This window comes from Marmota monax, unplaced genomic scaffold (genome assembly GCF_021218885.2).
Source record: "Marmota monax isolate L192 unplaced genomic scaffold, Marmota_monax_Labrador192_F-V1.1 WCK01_AAM20220418_F8-fsc00207, whole genome shotgun sequence".
Classification (NCBI taxonomy): domain Eukaryota; kingdom Metazoa; phylum Chordata; class Mammalia; order Rodentia; family Sciuridae; genus Marmota; species Marmota monax.
The window spans coordinates 2,412,279-2,428,341 of NW_026692713.1; positions in this window are offsets into that span (position 1 = coordinate 2,412,279).

Consider the following 16,063-nt stretch of genomic DNA (forward strand, 5'->3'; position numbering starts at 1 on the left):
GGGGGGGGGAGGAGGAGGGCCGCTATAGCACAAAACTCCATGAAATGTATGTAAGGATGGAGAAGGAGGAGATGATGTTCATGAGTGTAATGGGGATGAATCCTCATTTAACAAATAGTTTTGCTGTTTGCTCTGTGCTTGGTGCTGGGGACTCAGAGATGAAACAACCAGTCACTCACCTGCTAAAGCAGAAAGATGAGACAGACACAAATAAAAACAAAACCCTGCACTGAGAACTCTAGATTCTTACCACTCTAAGCATTGCTGTGGACCAGCAGCACCAGCATCACTCGGGGGTTTGTTAGGAATGCAGTTAGGCTCTGGAATCAGAACTTGTACTGAGAGGTTTAAAAGCACTGCTGTGTATGGTGTAGGGCTGTGGGCATCATGTGGCTGGGAGGAGAAGGGCTGACCATGTCTGAGCTCAGGGAAGGCATCCCCAAGGGATCATCAAAGGTACATAGGAACTTTGAGAAGAGGAGGAAGGAAATCCCAAGTAGAGAGAGCAAGGGGGTAGGATGAGAGAGAAGCAGGATGAAGAGAGATGAAGCTATCCTAGAAACACAGACTGAAATCTGACTTTTGAAGACATATATCTACTATATGAAGGAATTTATGCAGTGTTTGATCCCCAAGGACAGAAGATAAATAAGGAGAGAGGACATTCTCTAAGTGTCATGCTGATATATAATTATGGCCAGGTGTGCAATGTACAGTAGAGATACTGATGATTTTGTTGGCAGTGGAATGATATTTTCAAGGGAAAAACTAGTAAAGACTAGCACCCTTCAAATCTGCTCCCAGACACTTGGAAGCATCCATGAGTTTGAAAGGAAACAGAAAAAAAAATCCATCTAAGGCCATTTATTTTCTGAGGATGAGAAAAGCAAGAGAATTATCTTTTCCTCTAAATGGTATTAAGTCACAACACGGGAAGTAATATTTCTTCAAGGCAAAGTGGCAACTGCTTAATCTTTTCCACAGCCTTGTGAAAAGCCAAAGCAGACAGAAAATCCCTGCCTCACTTCAGCTGGAACTTAAGTTGACTTAGGAGTTGAAAGTGTAGTGTTTTGAGAAGGATGGTCAGTCCATATGCCATATCCACAGAGTGCTGACTCTGCTGCCCAAGGCCCAGGCTCTGGGTATGATTTTTGTGCCCAGGCAGGCCCAGACCAGCTATCCCTCTCAACTAGATCCTCTCAATGTTGAATTGGAGGAAGCCAGGCTTTTAAAAATAGATGAGACCCAGGTATGATGTTGCATGCTTATAATCCTAGAAATTTGGGAGGCTAAGCCAAGAGGATCTCAAGTTCAAGTTCAGCCTGATTTAGCAAGACCGTTTCTCAAAAATAAAATAAATATTCAGTGATAGAGCACCCCTGGGTTCAATCCCCAGTACCACCAAAAGAAAAAAAGAGAACTTTTGTCATACTCTGCTATAATGATGATAATTGATTTTTCTTTTTTCCTTTTCTATTTTCTTTTTCTTTTTGGTCCTAGGGATTAAACCATGGTAGTCTACCATTGAGTTACATCCCCAGCCTTTTTTATTTATTTTTTATTTTTAAATGTTGGGATAGGCTGGCCTTGAACTTGTGATCATTCTGAATGAACCTCCCTAGTCTTAAACCTGCTTCACCTGCTTTTAGTTACTTGTTTTCGTTGGCTTTAAAAATCACCAATTTTGGGGACAGAGATAACACTCTGAGCTGTGGTTTATGACAGTAAGTCTTAAAGCTTGATCATACATGTGCATCTGCCTTATCAATTACTTCCTAGCCTTCAAAGGCCATTCCTCAGGCCTCAGCCTAAAAATATCCCAAACCCTATCCTGGGAAGGTGAATTGGAGATGTATCCTCCATCTCTATATGTGACCACTTTGTGAATAAACTCTTATTTTTCACAACTTACTGTTTGACTAATTGACATACTGTGTGGTGGGCTCAACAGGCCTGGTTCAGTAACACTTGGGCCACTGAAACTATTGACTAGGGGTGTGAGAATTAAAGAGCAAAGACTCAGCAACTAGAAATTAGCAATAATGCTGCAATGTGAAGTGGCAAAAAGAAGAAAAAAGGAAAAGAAAATGGAGGCTTCTTACTATTAAAACCCACGAGGTGCTGGCTGTATGATGAATGCTTAGTACTCATCTCTAATTTGTTCTACAACCCTACTATATCACTGTCATTAGCATTGATTAAAAATGAGGCCAGGTGTGGTGGCACATACCTGTAATCCCAGTGGCTCAGGAAGCTGAGACAGGAGAATCATGAGTTCAAAGCCAGCCTCTGCAATGGCAAGGTGCTGCTTAGCAGCTCAGTGAGACCCTGTCTCTAAATAAAATACAAAATAGGGCTGGGGATGTGGCTCAGTGGCTAAGTGCCCCTGAGTTCAATCCCAAGTACACCCCCCCCAAAAAAAAAATCCAAAATGAGGAACCTGGTGTTCAGTGAGGGGGGTTGTTAGGCCCCATACAGGCTGTGTGAGCTGGGATTTAAGTCTAGGTCATCCTTGTTGGCCACAGCCCACAGCCCCACTGAGGGGATTGCAGCACCCTGCTGTTAGAAGGTGTCTGTTGATAGTTGGTCTAGTCTTCAGAAAATCCACCAAAAAGACAGAAAAACAGACAAAATCCACATAGGTAAAACTGATTAATTGAATAGTAATCATTAAATTACATAAAGTTTATAAATTATATATAACCATACAGTTTTTTTTTTACTATAAAAGTTTCATTTTGCCAAAATCTTCAGCATAGGTTTTTACATATCTAGCTTCTAATTGCACTTAAAAGTCATTTGTTCAAGACATTTTGTTTGTTGTTTTTCCAGTCCACCGAGTGACCAGCACGCTGGTTTCATTTAAGAAGTTCGTAGTATAGAAGTTAACTAGAGAGATCGAAATAAACACACAGACTCAATTACATTTTTCTATGACCAGGTCTGAGAAGGCTCTCTCCTCTGGCTCTCACCTGGAACTACCCGATGGGCAGCAAGGCTTACTCAGACTAGCAGGAGAGAGGGAGAGGGAGAGAGAGAGAGAGAGAGAGAGAGAGGGAGAGGGAGAGGGAGAGGGAGAGGGAGAGGGAGAGAGAGAGAGAGAGAGAGAGAGAGAGAGCGAGAGAGAGAGAGAGAGAGAGAGAGAGAGAGAGAGAGAGAGAGAGAGAGAGCGCGCGCGCGAGAGAGAGAGAGAGAGAGAGAGAGAGAGAGAGAGAGAGAGAGAGAGAGAGAGAGAGAGCACGCCAGGGAGTGGGCTTTTATTGGGGAACAAGAAATTCAGGGGAAAATTCCATCCAATGAAGGTCGAGGGGGGCAGCATTCCATGGTCAGGGTCAGTGATTGGTCTCAGGGTCAGTGGTCAGTCACACCCCCACACGGACAGGCTCTGGACAGGCTCTCGCACCTGGAGAGGGTGGGGATTAGCTCCGACACAGTTTGGCCAGAACGCCTCACACCCAATCAGGGAGGTGCCCAATCACGTGGGAGAATGGCTTCCCACATTCCAGAACACAAAATTTTCATGACTGTGTTTTTCAAATAAAGAACATTTCACATAAACCCAAATCTATGGATCCAGGTGAGATGATAGTAATAACAAATCAATAATCTATCATTTACTCTTTTGAAGATTCTGTGCTAAATCCTGGAAGAAAAACAAGTCAATTTTGGATTTGTAGTATATCTTTTTAAAAATTGATTAGATTGGTGTACATAATAGTGGAATATATTGTAACATATTTGCACATGCATATAACATAATTTGCAGTTGGGGAATGAAATTGACCAAATTATAAATTATGTTAATAGTTTTGAAAAATCCATAAATTGTTTTCCAACATGTCTGCACCACTTTGCAATCTCATCAGTAGTGTATGAGGGTTCCAATTTCTTCATATCCTTGCCCAAACTTGTTATCATCTGTCTTTTTTTATTATAGATATCCTCATGGTTGATATCTCCCTGTCATTTTGATTTGCAATTCTCTAATGACTAATGTTTACATCTTTACATATTGATCTTCTACATCTTCTTTAGAGAAATGTCTGTTCAAATATTTTATCCATTTTAAACATTTTTTCTTTTCATTATTGAGTTGTAAGATTAAAAAAAAAATGTCCCCCTGGGTCGGGGGTTGCAGCTCAGCTTTTGTCTATTATGTAAGGCCCAGGATTTGATCCCAACACTGAAAAAAATTATCAATTTAAGTTCTTTATTGGATATAGGAAAAACAACTATTTTCTCCCACTCTATATGTCGTCCTTTCCATGTTTTAAATATTTTCAGTTGTAGATGGACACAATATCTTTATTTTGTTTATTTAGTTTTATGTGGTGCTGAGGATCACTGGTGCTAAGCAAGAGCTTTACCATTGAGCTATAGCCCCAGCCTCATTTTTACATTTCTTGATGGTGTTGTTTGAAGTGCAAAGTTTTATAGTTTTTATTAAATTCAATTTATCAATTTTGCTTTTATGATTTGTGCTTTGCAGGTATGCTTGAAAAAAGATCACAGAGATTTACTCCTGTGTGTTCTTCTAAGGGTTTTATTTCTTATATCTGTGATATATTTTGAGTTGATTTTTGTATATGGCATGAGGTAGAGTATCCAATTTCTCACTAAATTGCCCGCTGATCTCGAACTTGAGATCTTCCTGCCTCAGTCTCCAGAGTCACTAGGATTACAAATGTGTGCCACTGCACCTGGCTATGATATGTATATTTTTGTGTTTTGTTTCTTTCATTCAGCATAATGTTTTAAAGAAGAGAGTGCAAAATAGATATTCTCCCCTCCATTGAAGTTGCCAAAGTAATTCACTGAGAAAAGAAAAGTCTTTTCAATGAGCAATGCTGAAATAAATGAACAGTTGTGTAAGATTTCACTCAATATACAAAAGTTAACTTGAAATAGACCACAGACCTAAGTGTAAAACCTAAAAATCCAGAACTTTTAGAAGAAATATAGGAGAAAAATCTCTGTGAACTTTGGTCAGGCAACAGTGTACTAGATCAGACACAAACAGGACAAGCCATTGAATATTTAGAAATTAACTTTACTTCATTGCACTTCAAAATATCTTTTAAGAAAAGAAAACAAACCACAACTTGGATAAATACTTTCAATACACATATCTGATAACTGGGTTATAGTTTAAATTTTAGTTCTGTTTTTTGGTCTTCAGAGATTCTTAATATATGTATGTTGGATATTCTTTTTTTTATTAGTTTTCGTAATCAAGCCCATGTAGATAAGACTTTACATATTTAATACCATGTAATCCACGTACAAATGGAAAAAATTAGTTAGTGTTTCTAGACCAATAAGGCTATTAATTTCTATACAATGCCAACTCAACATGGTAAACTGGGATACTTTTTTTTTCCAAAGTTGACAGCACAGCTGAAGTTTCTAAAAATTCAAATTATATATGTACATATATTTATATTAAAAATCATATAAAATTTGTTATTATGTTATACTTATATAATAGCAAAGTTCTGTTACTATTGTGATATCTGGCCCCATTTCTTTTATTAGCTTCTCAATTGTCATCTGAAAAGAAAACATTCTAGAGTACAATCATTAAAAACAGCTCTGATAAAGCATGGTCATTTTATGTATCAAAAAACAGGTGCCAGGGTATGATACAGCACTGTCATGCATCTATAATACTAGAAGATATAATTTAAAAGGCATTATTTGGAACTTGATTCAGCTCTGTCAAGAAATGTACTTCTTTGGGATTTCCTTTCATTGGTGGTACAGTTTTATGTTGGATCTTCTTTATGTGTCTTCTGTTTTAGTCATTTTCCTCTCTGATCCTTTTCAAATTTCTTAATCTTATTTTTAAATTTTCTTGGATGTTTTCCTACTCATCTTCAACACTCTATAAAATCTGCATTTAGTCAAATACTCTCCCTTGGACGTGGGGAAATTTAGTTTTCCCTTCTGCTATGGCTTTATCATCCCCTCCTTACCCTGAGTTCAATCAACTAGTTTCATTTCTTTTGTTGTTTGCCAATTTCTCTTCCTAAGTTTTCAATTTCTGATCCAAGGTACTTTTTCAATCTTTATGTGATTATATTAAATTAATAATGAACACAGTTTAGAATGATGTTACAGATTTCTTTTGCTTCATAGTTTTAGAGAATTGTTTATTAGCTGAAATATTCTGTTTTCCCCTCCCCTGCCCTCCCTTCCCCTTCCTTTCCTACTTTCCAGATGACAGCTTCAAGTGTGAATGCATTCCATGAATAGGATGGGTAGGTTGGAGTGGATTACAAGAGTCCTACCTCAAGAATCCCTTCTACATTCTGTCAATACATAGGCAATTGCATTTCCCTTAATATTTGGCTTGCAGGAAAGACATGTATGAGGGGAGACTTCATGTATCCTCCATTTATATAACAGCAAAGTTCTGTTACTGTTGTGATACCTGGCCCCATTTCTTTTATTAGCTTCTTTTTTGGGGTTGTCTTTTGTCTTCCAACATCCTCCATTTACTTTTCTTGTTTTTTTTTTCTTTTTATAACCCAGGTTTTGAAAGCCACTCTTCTTCCTTTCTCTAGTATTTTTGTGAGGATGTTCAAATATACAGAAAAGTTGAAAAAAACTTTCCAGTGAACATTCATATACTTAGATTCTACCATTAACATTTTATACTTTTTGCTTATCACATATTGGTGAAAAGATTCCTCTATCCATTCATTAATCCATATTATTTATTATGCGTCTCAAATTAAATTGTACACAGTCAGTACAATTCTCCTTAAATGCCTCATCATGCATATCATTAAACAAAGGTCAATATTTCTTTATAGTATTTAATTGTAAAATCTACACACAGTGAAGTGCACAAATATTCAGAAAGGTTGAGGAGCCTGTACAGAGTCTGTGTTTTTTAAGGTTTTTGAGTTCCTTTTTTCTTGTCCTATTTTCTCATACTCCACTAAGTAGTTAATTGACCCTTGGTATATCCCTCAGCAAATTTCTTAAGCAAGGGTCCTGATGACTTAGTCACAGGGGGAGGTTGTGACACTGTTTTGGTGATGACTTGGTCACAGGGACAGCTGTTTACATGGTCTTGGGGCAATAGTTTCCTTAAAAGATTATAATTATCCATGGCTGGGGAGATTATACATCACAGTTCCCATTTTACAGAGATGCTTGTCTGCTTTGACAAGGTTCCCTGTTGTTATGTTTTGGATATGAGACATTCCCCAAAAGCTCCTTTAATGCAGGAATATTCAGAGGTGAAATTATGAAGTTAAGAGAGTTGTAGTCTAATCAGTTCATTCTAGTTTGAATGGACCAACTTGGTGGTAACTGTAGGCAGGTAGGACATAGCTGGAGGAGTGGGTTACTGAGCTGTGCCCTGAAAGGGTGCATATTCCTTGAGGTTCCTGCCCCCAACCCTTGCTTCCTAACCCTACCATGAGCTGAACAGTTTTCCTCTAAGGGACCCTTCCTCCATGATGTGCTCTTAGGTCCAAAGCAATGGAGTCAGCAGTATATGGACTGAGCCCTCTTAAATCATGAGCCCCAAATAAAGTTGTTCTTGTCAAGTATTTTGGTCACAACCCCAAAAAGCTAACTAAAACACCCATGATTTTGAGAATTAGTTCCCTTAGGATATTATGATTGTCTGTGTGTTGGGGAAGGTTCGACATTACAGTTCACATTTTCCAGATGTTTTCCTGTCCCAATAAGCTTCCCTATGGTTTTAAGTCTTGTGACTCGTGGATTTTTCTTAATGAATATGTCTAAGTTGTCCTGAAAGTTGTCCCTGAAAGTTACTGCCCTTCCTTGTCCTTCCTTCTACCCACCTGTTTATGGCTGACTAACCTACCTAACACTATCCCATACCCACAGTAAAACCATTATTCTGTCAATCATTAATTGGTTTTGCTTGTTCTAGAATTTTCATAGGAATGGAACATACGGTATATACTCTTGTGTAGTCTTTTTTCACTTAGCATGATGTTTTTAAGATTCATTCATGTTACTTTTATGTTATTGGTAATTTTATCAGTAATTCATTCAGTTTATTTTTGGGCTATATGAATATGCCACAGATTGCTTAATTATTCTCCTGATCACATTTGTGTTGTTTCCAATTTGGGGATATTATAAAAAGTTCTTAGAATGGTCTCTTGATTCTCTTGCTATTCCACCCACCTTCAATATCCTTTGTTAAAGGGTCCCACATCTACATGGGCATTGAACCAAACTAGGCAAATAGAGCAGGAGGCTTGGAAGGGAAGGGGGATGACTTATGATCTCATCTACCTCCCTGGAAATAAACTCTCCAGAGACAGAAGGAGCTAGGGAGAGCTCTCTTCACTCCTGGTACTCTTCCTCTTGTCCTCACTTGGGAAAAGCTCTAATTACTGGCTGTACAGCCTCTAAATCTTCTATACCGCACATAGCAGCAGCTCTCACTTGCTAGAGGTGGCCCTGAGCAAACCTTTGGTTTGTTCCTGGCAACTCCACACCCTCCTCCTTCCTTCAGCCTCTGGCCTAGTCACCCATGTTTTTTGTCACCTACCCAGACCTTCTCTCTCATCTTCCAGGCCTCTCTGCCAAAGGGTTTCTAGGGAAGCAGCATCTTGAGGGTCTTCCCTTTTCCTAGCAAGGGACCACTAACAGGCCCTCTCTACCCAGCATGTGGGACTCACATAGCTGCCCCACTCTCCTTGAAGTCAGAAGCTGAGAGCTGCTGTCTCACTCCTGGGGGAGTAGTGTGGGAGGAGCCATCAGGCTGGGTAAAGCTGTGGACAACATGGACAATAAAGCATCTTTATTTTACATTTAAAATCATTATTTAAGAGAAATGAAGGTCAAATGAGATCTAAAATAAGTCCAATTAGAGGTCCAGAAAAGAATAGGGAAAATGGAAGAGGTAAGATGTCTGAAGAGAATTTTCTAGGACTAACAAATAACATGAAACAAGGAAAGTGCAATAAACACTAAGTGGAATAAATACAAAGAAGATCAGAGTGGAATTTCAGAATGGCAGAGACTAAAAGCAGATCTTAAAAGCAGGAAGGTGGGACTTTTCAACAACCTTAAGGTTACCTTATATGCAGAATATTGATTTTTTAAAGCATTTATTCTCTCATACTGACAGGATACTGGGGATTAAACTCAGGGGTACTCCATCACTGAGCCACATCCCCAGCCTTATTTTGTATTTTATTTAGAGACAGGGTCTCCTGAGTTGCTTAGTGCCTTGCTTTTGTTGAGGCTGGTTTTGAACTCCCAATCCTCCTGCCTCAACCTCCTGAGTTGCTGGGATTACAGGTGTGCGCCATCACACTCAGCTTTTAATGTCTTTTTTTTTTTTTAAGGAAATTTAGATGCATTTTGTTTTATTTTTTGGTATCAGGCATTGAACCCAGGGGCACTTACCACTGAGCCACATCCCCAGCCCTTTTTAATTTTTTTTTTTTTTTTTTTAGACAGGTTCTCACTGAGTTGCATAGGTCTTCACTAAATTGCTGAGGCTGGCTTTGAATTTGTGATCCTCCTGTCTCAGCCTTTGACACTGGGATTACAGGCATGTACAACTGTGTCCAGCTATATTTAATGCCTTTATAGATAATTTAACTGTTGATGTATTAAGGCTTAAGTTTGTTGCTTCATAAAATTAATAAGCTTTATTTTTATAGTAATTTTTAGGTCCACAGCAAAATTAAGCAGAAAATACAGTTCCCAAATACCTCCTGTTCCCTGCCTTCACAATCCCCCATTATTGACAAACCATACCATAGCTGTTGTTAACAGTCAATGAACCTACATCATAATCATACAGGGTCTGCAGTTTATATTAGGGTCCACTCTTGGCATTTAATATTTTCTATGGGTTTTCACAACTGAATAATAACATGTATCCACCATTAACGTATGGTACACAGTAGTTCTACTGCTCTAAAAATCCTTGGTGCTCCATTTGTTCCCTCCCCAACCTCCAACCACTGGCAACCATTGATATTACTGCCTCTGTAGTTTTCTCCCTTCCAGAATGTCATAAAGTTGGAAACATACGGTATGTAGGCTTTTCAGATGGGCTTCTTTCACTTAGTAATATGCATTTACATTTCCTTTGTGTCTTTACAAGGCTCAATAGCTTTTTTATTTTGGCACAAAATAGTATTTTATTATCTAGATATATCACAGTTTCTACTTTAGTCCACAAAAAAATGATCTTGGTTGCTTCCACATTTTGGCAATGGCAAATAAAGCTGCTATAAACATCTGTGTGCTAGTTTTTGTGTGAACTTAAGTTTTCAAATCATTTGAGTAAATACTAAAAAGTATTAGTAATGGGTTGTATGGTAAGAGTATATTTAATTTTTTTTAGATACTGTCAAAGTATTTTCCAAAGTGATTATACCATTTTGCATTGACATTGGCAATAAATGAGAGTTCCTATTGCTCCACACTCTCATCAGCCCTTCTGGCCCATTTTTAATTGTGTTGTTCATTTCTTCTTGTTTTTTTTTTTTAATTGTTGAGTTTTAAGGATTCTTTGTGTATTTTGGGTATGAATCCTTTAACCATTTCATTTGCAAATATTTCCTCTACTCTCTACTTTGTCTTCTCTCTTGACACTGTGTTTTGCAGAGCTGAAATTTTTAATCTTAATGAACCAAGCTTATCAATTATTTATTTTCTGCATTGTGCTTTTAGTGTTGTATCTAAAAGTAATCACCAAAGTTGCTTAGGTTTTCTTCTAGTGTTTTATAGTTTGCATTGTATGTTTAGGACTATGCTACATGCTGAGTTAACTTTTTAAGGGGTATAATGTCTATGTCTAGATTTATTTATTTTTTTACATATGAAAATCCAGCTGTTCCTGCATCACTGTTGCAAAGATTATCCTTGCTACATTTTATTGTTTGGTTAAAAAACAGTTGACCACACTTGTGTAGATCTACTTCTGAGATATTCTGATTCATTGGTCTATTTTGTTAATTGTTTTTCCAATATTACACAGTCTTTATTATTGTAGCTTTATAGTAAGTCTTGACACAGGTACTGTGAGTCCTCTTTGTTCTTCTCCTTCAATACTAAATTGGCTATTCTGGATCTTTTTCCTCTCCATATAATGTTGAGAGCCATCCATGGGCTGTGTGTGGACTTTTGCACATTATAGACTAATGAGGGGATAAGTCTGGCATTGGGAACTTCTGGTGGCACCCCCACAGAGATTGACCACCTGATGCAGGTGAACTTCCCCCTCAAGCTCTGCCAAAGATCCCACACAGCACCTGAGATGGGTGTGACCTGCCAAGATGTCAATTAACCTGCTGACTGCAAAACATCACAAAGCAAGATTCTGCCCTTGAAACCTTATCCCGGCCTTTCACTGGAGCCATCTCTCCTTTGTCTAGTTCCAGCACCCATGTGGACTAGATCTATCAGGGGCTCTGCTTTTGTAAATATATTTCTGACTCTTTATGTTTTGTTCTTCACTAATTATTTGAGATTTTAAGTTTTCAGGTGGCTTACACCCTCCTCTGCAGGAAAAAGCCCCCCCACCCCCGCCAACCAGGCTCCGCAGTGAGATGCTGGCCATCACTCTCATTACATATAAGCTGTAGAATGATTTTGTCAATAACCACAATATTACTTGCTGGAATTTTGATTGGGATTGTATTGAATCTATAGACTAGGTTGAAAGAAAAATGGCATCTTGACAATATCAAGTCTTCGTATCCATGAACATGGAATCTCCATGAACATGGAACATCTCTCAAATTTTTTAATTTTTGATGTTTCATTAGAGTTTTGCATTTTTACTCATATCTTAAACATATTTTGGTAATTTCATGCCTATTTCATTTGGGAGGACACTAATAAATGGTAATGTGTATTTCTTCTATTTGTTCATCGCTGGTATATAGGAAAGCGATTGATATTCATATATTAAAATCATATCCTACAACCTTGGGGATTTTTTTGTAGATTCTTTTGGACTCTACATAAATATGTTATCTGTAAACAAAGATAGTTTTACTTTTTCCTTCCTATTCTGAATATATTTTATTGTCCTATTGCTTTAGCTAGGTCTTCCAGTATGATGTTATAAAGCAATAGTGAGAGGGAACACCCTTGCCTTGTTCCTGAGTGTGGCAAGAAAGCTTTAAGTTTCCCACCATTAACCATATTGGCCAAGGCTCTGTATACATTATCATATTGAGGAAGTTCTTCTTCTATTCCTAGTTTGCTGAGGTATTTCTAAAATCATGAATAAGCAGAGGCTGAGGCAGGAGGATTGCAAGTTCAAAGCCAGCCTCAGCAATTTAGCAATAGTGAGACCCTGTCTCAAAATAAAAAATAAAAACGGGTTGGTGATGTGGCTTTGCAATTAAGCACCCCTGGATTCAATCCCCAATACCAAAAATTTTTAAATAAAATAAAATATAATGAAAAAAAAATAAAATCATGACTAGGGCAGGGCATGATGGTGCATGCCTATAATCCCAGCAGCTTGTGAGGCTGAGGCAGGAGGATCATGACTTGAAAGCCGCCTCAGCAACTTAAGGAGGCCTTAAGCAACTTAGGTAGAATTTGTCTCAAAATAAAATATAAAAAAGGGCTGGGAATGTGGTTCAGTGGTTAAGAACCATGGGTTCAATTCCCGGTACCAAAAACAAAAACAAACAACCAACCCCCGCCCTAAACAAAAACCAAAAATCATAAATAGAAATTGGATTATGTCAAATGCTTTTTTCTGCATTTAATAATTTGATTGCTATTTTTCTTTAGTCTATTGAGGTGATGACATGAATAGCTTTTGAATTTTGAGCCAGTCTTGTATATCTAAGATAAATCCTATGTGCTCATGATGCAAAATTTTTTCAATATATTGTTGGATTCAATTAACTAATAATTTGTTGAGAATTTTTGCTTCTATATTTTGAGAGATGTCAGTTTATACTTTCTTTTTCTTTGTCCAACTTTGTTATTGGGGTAATGCTGATCTCATAGAAAAATATTCCTTTGGCATCTATTTTCTGGAATAGATCATAGATACTTGGTTTAATTTCTTCCTTACATATTTGGGAGAATTCACCAGGAACTATCTGGGACATCTGCTATTTCGAGATAATCATTAATTATTGATTAAATTTCTTTACTAGAGATAGGACAATTCATATTTAGGGTGGTGGGTACCAGGGATTGAACTCAGGGGTGCTCAACCACTGATCCACATCCCCAGCCCATCATATTTTATTTAGAGTTGCTTAGTGCCTCAAGGAGGCTGAGGCTGGCTTTGAACTTGTGATCCTCCTGTCTCAACCCCCTGTGCCGCTGGGTTTACAGGCATGTGCCACCATGCCTGGCTTCATATTCTCTATTTTTTGTGTGACTTTTTAGCAAGATATTTTTTTCAAGGAATTGGTCCATTTCTTACAGCTTATCAAATTTGTGGACATGAAGTTATTCATAATATTCCTTTATTATCATTTTAATATGATGGAATATATAGTGATGTTCCCTCTTTCATTTCTAATATTAGCAATTTGCAACTTTGCATTTTTTTTTCTTAGCCCAACTAGAGGCTTATCAATTTTATTATTTTTTTCTAAGACTAACCTTTGATTCTTTTGCCATTATTTGTTTTCTGGTTGTTCCAATGTTTTGTTTTCTTTTTTCTGCCTTCCTGTGGATTATTTTTTATTCTTAGAATTTTACCTTGATGTATAGTGGTTTTAAATGTATCTCTTTTTATAGCCCTTCTAGGGTTGGTCTAGATACTACATTGTATAGGTACAGCTTATTACAATAGTCTACTGTTGCCACCATTTTACCAGTTTGTGTGAAGTACAGAAACATTGCCTCTCTTTATGCCTCTTTACTCTCTCATATTTGTAATTGAAAATCAATTCCTCTATAAACATGGAAAACTACAATAGACAGCTATTAATTTTGCTTCAATAGATATCATTTGGGAAAGTTAAAGAGTTTATTCTACTTACCCATATTTTCTACTCTTTCAGTTCTTCCTCTCTCATAGTCCAAGTTTTTTTAAAAAAATTATTTCCTGTGACCATTCTATTATGCAGGTCTGCAGGTCTGCTGGCAACAAGTTCTCTTGGCTTTCCTTTATCTGAGAATTGGTTTCCCCTTATTCCCATCTGGCCTTCATGAATTCTGGTAAGAAATTCAGTGTAATTTGCATTGTTTATCTTATGTAATATGTCCTTTTGTCAGTACTTTCAAGATTTTTTTCCTTTAGTTCTGAGAAAATTGATAGTGATATGTTTTAGTATGTGCTGTGGGAGTGTTTTTTGGAGTTCACTCAGCTTTCTTAATCTATAGATTTATTTTGTTTGACAAATTTGGAAGCTGGGATTATAGACATGTGCCATCACACCTGCTAATTTGGGAAAAATTTAGAAATTATTTCTTTGAATACTTTTGAACTCCTATCTTCTTTCTCCTTTTCTTCCAAGACTACAATGAAAGTGAGATTTCTATTACAGTTTCAAAAAAGTTGATGTTTCGTCCCCCCATAGTCTACTTTTTTCTTTTTTGTTCAGATTTGGCTAATTTCTATCTTCAAATTCATTCTTTCCTCAGTCATTATTCTCTTGAGCCCACCTCCATTATTGTATAGTTCTAAATTTCCATTAGGTTCTTATTTTTTGGGACTTTCTACCTCCATGCTGAGACCGTCTTTTTCATTTATTTAAAGTGTGTACAAAGTTACTTTTTTAAGGATTTTTATGAAGGCTGCTTTAAAACCCCTGTCAGATAATTCTAACATTTTTGTCATTTCAGTGTTACTGTCTGTTGTCTTTTGTCATTCAGGCTAAAATCTTTCTGGTTTGTGCATGAGTGATTTTTGATTGAAATGTGAATATTGTGTATAGTTATGAGACTCTGGATCATATTAAAACTTGCTTTAGCACCTGACATTATTACAATCTTTGAGTAGGGTGTGAAAGACACTTCCTTATTGCATAGTCAAGTGGAGATGGAATCCAGGATCTTCTGCCTCTGTTGATATCTAGGGGGAGGGGGTCTGTTACTGCTGAATAGGGGCTGGAATTCATAGGCTAGGCTAGGAAGATGGAGTGGAAGTGAGCGGTCTCAGTTGAGTGGTAGAGACAAGTCTTTTGGTTAGGCTTCCTCAGACAACACCTAATAAGTAAGGGAATTGGAGTCTTGCTACCCTTAGGAAGTAGAGTTCCAGTGTTCCCATGTATTATTTTCACATTGTGTTGGGAAAAGATTTTCTTTACCACCTGCTTGGGCTTGAAGTGTGGTAGTTGGGAACACATTGTCACAAACCAAAGAACATAGACAGTTAGATTCCATACCTAGTATTTGATGGTGGGGGGGTGTTTTTGTTATGTGGTATTTGGTTAGATAGAGTAGTATTACTTTTTTTTTTTTTTTTTGGTCATGCTTAGGTTGCCCCTTTCCTAGTCTTTGGTTTTAAAGGGAGGAGGCTTTTCTTAGGCCTTTAAGTCTGCAATCAGTATCTTCATATTGTTGGTTTCTCCAAGATCCAGTATGGGTTATCTGGGACAATACAAAATCCAAGGAACTCATCAACTGTATTTTTCCTTAATTCCCAAAGTCTCTAGCAGTCTGCTTATTTTTCAGTTTTAAGTCTTCCTGTGTGTATGTTTTCCTGGTACTGGGGACTGAACCACTGACCTATGTCCCCAGTCCTTTTTGAGACAGGATCTCAAAAATTGCTGAGACTGGCCTTAAACTTGCCTTAAACTTGCCTCTAGCTTCCCAAGTCCCTGGGATTACAGGTGCACAACACCACACTTGGACTATTTGTTTTACAAACAATGATCAGGGTTTTTAGCTATACTCATCAGAAAGAATATTTTTTTTAAAACATTTTTTTTAGTTGTAGATGAACACAATACCTTTTTTAAATTTTTATGCGGTGCTGAGGATCAAACTCAGTGCCTCACGTGTGCTAGGCAAGCACTCTATCACTGAGCAACACTCCCAGCCCCTGTCTATGTCTTGAATTTTATATCTATATATGATGATTACATTTAAAGATAATTAGAAAGAAACAGGATCT